Source organism: Panthera tigris, chromosome A1 (genome assembly GCF_018350195.1).
Source record: "Panthera tigris isolate Pti1 chromosome A1, P.tigris_Pti1_mat1.1, whole genome shotgun sequence".
In the NCBI taxonomy this organism is placed as follows: Eukaryota; Metazoa; Chordata; class Mammalia; order Carnivora; family Felidae; genus Panthera; species Panthera tigris.
Genome location: NC_056660.1, coordinates 142,923,688 through 142,932,670, shown reverse-complemented (window position 1 = coordinate 142,932,670; position 8,983 = coordinate 142,923,688). Strand labels below are relative to the sequence as shown.

General features: G+C 41.1%; 1 long non-coding RNA gene across 1 annotated transcript; it reads right to left on the bottom strand.

Moving 5' to 3' along the window:
* Positions 1–2,944: 2,944 nt before the first annotated feature.
* On the bottom strand, positions 2,945–6,315 carry LOC102954532. The gene is made up of 4 exons (XR_444731.3): positions 6,160–6,315; positions 5,243–5,353; positions 3,804–4,057; positions 2,945–3,074 (listed from the first exon to the last, which is right to left on the bottom strand). It is a non-coding gene; the product is annotated as an uncharacterized LOC102954532 (long non-coding RNA).
* Positions 6,316–8,983: the final 2,668 nt, after the last annotated feature.

The following is an 8,983-nucleotide window of genomic DNA, read 5'->3' as shown; positions in this document are numbered from 1 at the left end:
AATGAACTGGGATACCTGGGTGGCTCAATCAGTTGAGGGTCTGACTTTGGCTCAGGTCATGATCTTATGGTTCATGGGTTTGAGCTCCGCATCGGGCTCTGTGCTGACATCTCAGAGCCTGGAGCCTGCTTCAAGTTCTCTGTCTCTCTCTCTCTCTCTCTCTCTCTCTGTCCCTCACCCACTCATACTCTCTGTCTCTCTCTCAAAAATGAATAAACATTAAAAAAAATAAAAAAAAAAAAACCAGGAATGAACCATTGATACATACAACAACATGAAGAATCTCAAAAAACTTCAGCTAAGTGAAAGAAGCTAGACCCCTCCCCTGCCAAAGAAACAGTATATATTATATAATTCTATTTATACAACATTCTAGAAAATGTAAACCAACCTATAGTGATAGAAGGCAGATTAGTGATTGCTGAGGAATAGGGTCATGTAGGGAGTAGAGCACACTCTAAGACTTTGTAGTCTCTAGATTACAAAGGGGCACAAGGAAACTTTTAGGGTAATGGATATGTTCACTATATTAAGTGTGGTGATGGTTTTATGAATGTGAATATAGGTCAAAACTCATCACACTGTACGTTTTGAGTATGTGCAGTTTATTTTATGTCAATTATACTGCAAAAAAAAAGTAATGGGAAACTTTAGAAGCTTCTACTAGATGGTCCTTTGGACAAAAGAAAGGATTACTGTATTTTACATAGTTGTTAGTAAACTAAGAGAATGCTTTACATCCAGGCAAAAACTATAAATTCTTGAGGGATGTAAATCCGTGCAGTATTTATTACTGAGAGGAGTTTAGGATTGTCACTTCTTCCATCCCAACCCCTCATCCCTGCTAATGCCTAAAGGAAGATACCCTCTGTGACAGCGGCTGCTGCTAAAGGCAGACTATTGAGTGAGACAAAGATCTGCACACAACAGGCATTTATTGTGGTTTTCTGGATTTTTTAGTTCATCAGGACAGATGATATCTCTTGAATAAGGTCCATAGGCTAAAGACTTATTCTATGAATTATAACATAGGGATGTTACAAATCAAAAAATCTGCCACACTTGTCATATTGAATTGCTGCTGATCTCCCAGCAATCTGCTGTGTATTCTCAAAAGGCCATTTCCCTAAATCTTATTCTAGACATGAGGATCAATGGTGTGAATGTAATCACTCCTGTTTGTGGGGTCAGCATTTTCCAGGTCTACTCTAAGACTAAGTTAAGACAGAGACAACATAAGAGCAGAGCACTTGGAGGAGGTGAGGAAACCCAGTTTCCAGCCTCTTGACCTACTGAATCAGAAATTCTGGGCTTAAAGAAGCCCTCCAGGTAATTCTGATATATTCAAGTGTGAGAATCACTGACGTCCAGAATCTTTAGCCTGGAGAAGTGTCTCTTTCCTCAGCTCTTAGTGCTGTGTAAGTATTAAAATAAAATTAAGTACTTTCCGCAAGAGACCCCAGAAACCATCTGTCCACACAATCAGCCAATGACTCATTGTACAAGTTCTATCTACTCAGCCTTGCTCACATTTCTAAGCACCTGCTGGAAACCTCCACGGATGTCTCCCTGGGATCCCAGACTCAGGATTTTTCCTCCCCCAGCTGTTACCAGCTTCTGAATAAGTAAGTGGCATTACCATTCACCAGTCCGGGAACGTTGGTACTCTCTTCAAATCCTCCCATGTCTTTACTCTTCACATAAAATCACCAGATCCTATTGATTCTAAATCTTCATTGTCTCTGCTTTCCCACATGTAAGGGCTTTCTAGGTGTATTGGGTTTTGCTAACCACTTTACATACGTTACTTTACTTAGTTCCCACAGCAAACCATGGAAGGCAATGCTATTATCATCTCTGTCTTTGAAACGCTCAGAGTCTAAGAGACCCCCAAAAACGAACCACCAGAGTCCAGAGTCAAAGCTAAGCAGCAAGGGTCATTTATTGCAGGTTCGAACCTGGACCTCTGCGCCCTCATTGCCAGTGACGCCGAGAGGTCCTGAGAGAGGTTTTCACACCCCTTTTATAGACAGGTACAAACAAGTCATGGGGAAATCAGGAATACACGGATGTGCCAAGTAACAATGGTTGATCAGAAATACACGGATGTGCCAAGTAACAATGGTTGATCAGAAATACACGGATGTGCCAAGTAACAATGGTTGATCAAGAATATACGGTTGTGCCAGGCAACTATGATTGATCAGGAATACATGGGCGCGCCAAGCAATTGTACAGAAGCGGAACAAGCTGGTTAAGCTTGGTTAGGTTTCAGTTTCCCGTAACTTAAGCTTTTAAGTTTTAATTTTCTCAGGCCTCTCATCTTACATGGAACAAACCAAGGTTTAGAGAGGTAGAGGAACTTCCCTGGGATCATGTGGCTATGATATTTCAAAGGCAGATCTTGAACTTAAATCTGTCTGGAACTGAAGTCAAATTCATCATTATTCTCCTAGTGATGGTTTCTAACTAGTACCCAGCCTTCATTTCATCCTTTATAAATGTCTTCGGGGCTCTTGGCAGGAAGAGTGTGCATCCCAACACTCTGAAGTCTTCAATGAAACTTCACTGCCTAAAGAATGATTCTAAACCCTTGGTGCCTAAGGCCCACCACACTCAAGCTCCTCTCTCTCCCCCCATCTTGCCTCCTACTCTATGCCCCCAACCTACAACACACACTATGCTTTGAATCTGTTATTTCTCAGCTCTTCACCCAAACTGAATGACCTTCACCAATCATCTGGAGGTTGGTACTTACCACTCAGGTTTTCCCACCGTTTTAAAAGATGGTAAATAAAAACCACATCAGTACCTGTCAGTTAAGGTAAATTTACAATGAAATTGAGGAATACCTTCCTTGGTGACCAAGTGTGGAATATTGTAGCATTTTTCACAAATATTCCATGCTGCTCCCGGGGGGGGGGGGGGGGGGTGGGGGGGATTATCCTTTCCTTACCCCTTAGAGAAAACTTAGCCATATGATTGACTTTGGCCAATGGAACTGGGCAGAAGAGCCTTGGATCACTTCCCAGCAGAAGTTTTAAGGGCTAATGGCTGGTTCACTGAGCTCCTCCCTGCCAGGAGATAAATAGCAATGTTTCAGTTAGGGCCCCCTGCTCCATCAGCATGGGTCCCAGAGTAAAGGTAAGATGGGATAGAGCCACATCCAACCCATAATGGATATATAGCAAAAATAAGAAATAAACTTTGAAGCCTCAGAGCTTTTCAGGATTTTGTTGTTGAAACACAATCCTGACTAAATAAATAGGGACTTTTTTTTTCAATCTACTTTGAATGGACTAATCAGCCTAAGTCTGCATCCCTGACATCAAAAGCAGTAGAACTGGGCCGATGGGGTGGGTGTGTTCCGTGTAATGAGAAGAGGCTTTATCTGACTGAGCCTTGGCCCCTCCCTGGGGCAAGTTACTAGATGGGACTTCAGTCCAGGCAGGCCACAACCTAGACAGGTAATCACTATCCCAACCACCAGTACCACAACTGGGAGATGAGCACCATCTATGAAAATGTCCTACCAGAGGCGGAGACACAAGAGGGGAGTGCTCTGTCTGTGTTTCTTACTTCCAACAGGATTCTGTTTGAGAAGACTTGATGTCAAGCACTCAATGCAATTGGCTCAGCTGACTCAGGCAGCTGGGAGGAAGTTAATATGTGCTGCTTCTTCGACCTGAGCCAGCACACCCCAGAATGCTGAGCAAGACTAAAGCCAGGGGATTGAGAGGAAACTCCCCCGTCATCCCCCCCCTCCCCTCCCCCCCCCCCCCCCCACCACCACACACACACACCTGTCTTGGTTGATGAGGCTCTAAGCATGGAAAAGACTGAAAGACTCCTGACTTCTGGGGCAGCTTAGTTGCTGGCTTCCTCAGGGTCGCTTGCATGTTCTTTTCACCTCTGATCCAGTGATCTCCTCTGCACTTTCTGTAATAACTTCCCCAGGATTGCCTGCAAAAACACTGAACTTTTTCCTGAAGGTCAGCTCTAATGACGCTTCCTCCACAAGGCCTTTCTTCATCCAACTGTCAGCTTTCTCTTCATTCTGCAAAGTAGAGGGCACTGTGCCAGATTGATTGAATTCCACATCCTATTGTCCACAGCAATACCCTTGAGTATCACAGCATTTATCATAATGGAGCAAGAACATCCCACACATTCTCTCTTAGTTTTTAAACCTAGCATTGATTGACCAAAGCCAATTTAACCTAGCATTTCAAATGAAGCATGACATTAGCTTTAAGCTGAGTTGCTAAGGGATGACCTCATTATAATCTCAAAATCCAAAACCTCATATTAACCAGCTTGACTCATTGTAAATTTTGTTCCCTTAAGAGAGAGAATCATCACTAAGACTCAGGCATGTACTCAGTATTTAGGGAGTGAACAATAAGAAGAGTTACATGACAATCACTTTGTAAAAGTATAGTGTCTTCCAATCCTAAAAAAAAAAAAAAAAAAGTTCAGGTCCCACGATGATGTGAATATACTTGGCAAGGATATGAAGCAGCTGAAACTCTTATGAGTGCTGGTTAGAGTGGAAATTGGAACTTTTTTACTTTGGAAGTAACTTTATACTTTGGACTTCAGCACTATCTACTGAAGCTGAACATACATATGTCATGGCCTAGCAGTTCTTTTCCTAGCTATCTTCACTACAAAGGGTGTACATATTCACTAGAAGATATGTACAAGGATACTCACAGCAGTATTATTTTTAACAGCCCCAAATTGGAAACAACTCAAATGTCCATCAGTAGCAAAATGAATAAGCAAATTATGGTATATTTATAAATTATACTACTATACAATGAAGAGAATGAATAAATAATGCCACATACAACAGCATGAATAAATCTCACAAATATAATGTTGAACGGAAGAAGCTGGAAACAAAGAAAAAAAACTACTGTGTGACTCCATTCATACAAAGTTCAGAACCAGGAAAAACTAATCTGTGGTTAACTTCAGATTCAGGTTACTTAAGGAAGTGAGAGTAACTGGGAGTCACTTACCATAATGCTTTTTTTCTTGGTATACATATATTACATGTCCACACTTATATTGGCTTTGAAAAAAATTCATTATGCTATAAACTTGTGATGCACTTTTCTGAACGTGTGTCATACTTCAAAATACAGCTAAAATTTTAATGGTTTCCAAGGATAGGGGTTTATTTTACTCCAAAAAGATTAGAGGTAAGAAGTAGTGAACCAGAATGGTTTCTCACCAATGGCGTTGAGAAAGAATCCAAGCTTCTGTCATTATGCTCCTTCATGCTCAGCATGTGAATTTTATCCTCAAGGTTGCAAGTTGCCTGTGACACTTCTAGGCATTGTATCTGCATTAGGGGAAGGCAGAAGGCAGAAGGCCAGAAGCCAAAGAACATACCAACCAAGTCTAAGTCTGCAGAATTGTGGATACTTTTTTTTTTTTTAACTCATTTCTGCAGTTTTCAGAAGTTCCACAATCATATGGATTAATGTTATTTTTAAAAGAAAGCTTGGCTTATTGGATGAGAATAAAGTAAAATCATGTTCTGATTTTGACTTCAAGCCCTCTAAAGGTAATTCACAGGGTTTCCCGTTGGGCAGAATGATTGTAGAATCCCTTCTATGTCCATAGGGGCAGAAAAGTAGCCTTGCACTTACTCTTGGGAGGGTGCAGAACAATGTATTGCTCCTTGATAGATATTATACGGTGCATACAAAGACCTTGTGTGGGGGCCCCTAAGTGCTATTCTTTGGGAGCAGAGGTGTTTCTGACCTGAAATGACTTGGGGAAAATGGCAGCGTCCCACACAGCCAGGGATTGGTGTGTAGGAGTCTGCCGCTGCTGTTCAACACTCGGATGCATATTTTATCCATTTTCTGGAGCTCTGCAGGGTAGAACTTAGCTCAGAATAATTAAGGAGAAATGCAAATCAAGAAATAAGCTTGGTTATAGTTTAATTCACTGAAAGAAGACAAAAGTAAAAAGGAGGATAAATTATTTTCAGCAGAGTTGATTTCCTGAAAGATACGATTGATCACCATTTTTTTTCCTAAGAAAACCACCTTTGAAATAGCTTGTGCTTTGGATGAGTCTAGCTTATTCATCCACTCTGAATGATAATCCCTGACCCGGAGGCTTCAATCCTTCACTCACCTTCAGTCATTACTTCCTGAGACAACTTGCTTTACCAACAAACTCCATGGGAGATTCTGCTTGAAGGATGCAAACATTTCTCCCTCTGCCTTAAGGTCCAAAAACCATTTGGAGATAGTCCTCCAATTTTCCAGTGAGGAGAAGTGGGAAGTTGATGCATGGTGGTTCTGAATCATGAGAAGGGAAATTGTGTTAAGGAACCAAAAACTTATATGATTTTCAGACTTTATTTTCAAAAATATTTATTTACTGCCCACTTTGTATGAATGTAGGCTAAAACCTGGGGTATTCAGAGAAAATCTGTCCCACTATAAAAGCCCTCCACAGCACACCTCTCCTTCCCTCCCACATAACTATATTGATCTTTGAACCCCTCTAAGGCATCAGGCTATTTCTCACCTCCTCATCTTTACTCTACATCAGGAATACTCTTCTCTTCCCTCCTCCTGCCCCAGAGCTCACACCCCTCAATTTGGCCAACTTTTACTCAATCACCAGGTCTTAGTTTCCACATTTCTTCTAAGAAAGCCCACCTAAGGCCTCCCAAGTTCCTCTGCCTAAAATTTCATTTAGAACTTCCTTCTACTGAGTAAACTTAAAAGGGAACAAGGAGACAAAAACGTACATCATTTATGACTCTGTCTCAGGAGGCTTGCTTATTCAACACACTAGTGACATAAGGCTAACATTTCTTATTATTTGGTCACAGCAAACAGATAGATATGTCCTCTCCCTAGTCTGTGATCCGATGATTCTTCTGGCCTATATGCTGATTACCAATATCTATGTTCCCGTCTTGGTCTCCTTGAAAGGAGGGATTACGTCTTACTCATCTTGGTTCCCAGCAGGAATCAGCATGGTGTCCTGACACGGAAGATGTTAAAAAATACATCTAAACTGAACACTGTTAAATGTAATTACACTGAATTGACTCTAAATTAAACTAGATACCATGAAGGAGTTTCTATTCAATCTTCCCAGCTGGGTTTTTAAAAGGTGATAAGAGTCCATAGTAAATATGGAAATAATGCATACTTTCTCATGACAGATCCATGGAAAACTCTAGGCCAAATAGTGAAGTTGTGCCTTTAAAACCAAAGCACTTTTATAGAAACAAAAACTTGGAAGTCGATGAATATCTATCAATAACAAACTAGCTTAAGATTCATTTTTCCAGGGGCACCTGGGTGGCATAGTCAGTTAAACATCCAACTTCTGATTTGGGCTCAGGTCGTGATCTCATGGTCATGAAATGGAGCCCCAGGTCAGGCTCTGCGCTGAACTGTCTTTCTCTTTCACTCTCGTTCTGCCCCTTCCCTGCTCACTTGCTCTCTCTCTAAAAATAAAAAAATAAAAAGATTTCTCTTTCCAGTGGACTATAACTGGACATTAAAATACTGATGTGAATCTGTTGATGTCAGAAGATAGAGCTTTAAGTGACAAAAGCAGGTTATGTAACAGTAATTTTAGTCGCATTTAAAAAATGTGTGTTGGGGGCACTTGGGTGGCTCAGTCCGATAAGCATCCGACTTTGGCTCAGGTCATGACCTCTAGGTTCATGAGTTTGAGCCTCACGTCAGGGTCTGTGCTGACAGCTCAGAGCCTGGAGCCTGCTTCAGATTCTGTGTCTCCCTCTCTCTCTCTGCCCCTCCCTGCTTGCATTCTGTCTCTCTTCCTGTCTCAAAAATAAATAAAATGTTAAAAATTAAAAAAAAAAATGTGTGTGTGTGTGTGTGCGTGCGTCCAAAGAAAAAGAGAAAAGCCTACGAGGATGCATACCAAATGTTAAATTGCTTCTGAGTGGTGACATTAAGGATAATTTATCTTTTGTTCTAAATACTTTTCCTGAGTGTTTGCAACGAGTAAAAACAGGAAAATATTAAACTTGCATTGGAGACACAGTGGTCATGGATAGCATAACTACATGCCAAGTTGTGTGTGAGGCCCATGTGCTATTCTGAGGGCCACACTTAGTTCTTTCACTGTAAGAGTCCCTGCGGTACAGCTCAATTGGTAACAGCTGAAGTTTTTGCTATCATTATAGGTCAGGCATTCTAAGGACTTTACATACATTCTTTCATTTACATGTCACAACAACCCTTCCCTGCTTTATTTTTCTGTATAGCACTGATCACTTTCTGAAACTAAACAGTGTACTTACTTATCTCTTGTACTGTGTGTCATTCCTCTCATTTGAATGCAAATTTCCAGAGGGCAGCAATGTTTGATCACTGCTGGCTCCCTGGTACCTAGAGCAGTGCTTGGTACTTAATTAGTCCTCAAATGAGTGTATGAGCAACCTTATGACATAATAACTGGTGCTATTCCTGTCTTACTATGAGGACTCTGTAAGAGGTGGAACAGTTTGCCCAACGTGCTATGAAGGTACAGAGCTCCATCTCCATGATTCCCGGATGTGTGTTCTCAACCACTCTTTCTCATCAGTGACAACAAATCCTTGAATGAATGTCCTCCTCCCACATGCAGTCAACCCATGAGAGAGATAGTGAGATGCCACAGAAGAATTTGCAAGTGTGGTTTCCTTGTGTTAAATTAGTAAGATCTTTATGTAATAGATAATGTTCTATCATCTGCAACAGTCATCGTAACAGGCATGACATTCTTCAGATCAAAAGGAGGAGGAACAGGGCTTAAAAATCGAATCAATTATTTACCAAAGAAAAAATCTATAGCCTGGGAAATGGTCTTAAGGCAACATTTTTTCTTAATGGTAATGTAAGCAACTGGACTGAATAACCCTCGAAGGACAGGATTTAGGGAAGCCCAGTGCTAATGCAGAGAGAAAGTACTTAGAGCAGTAAAC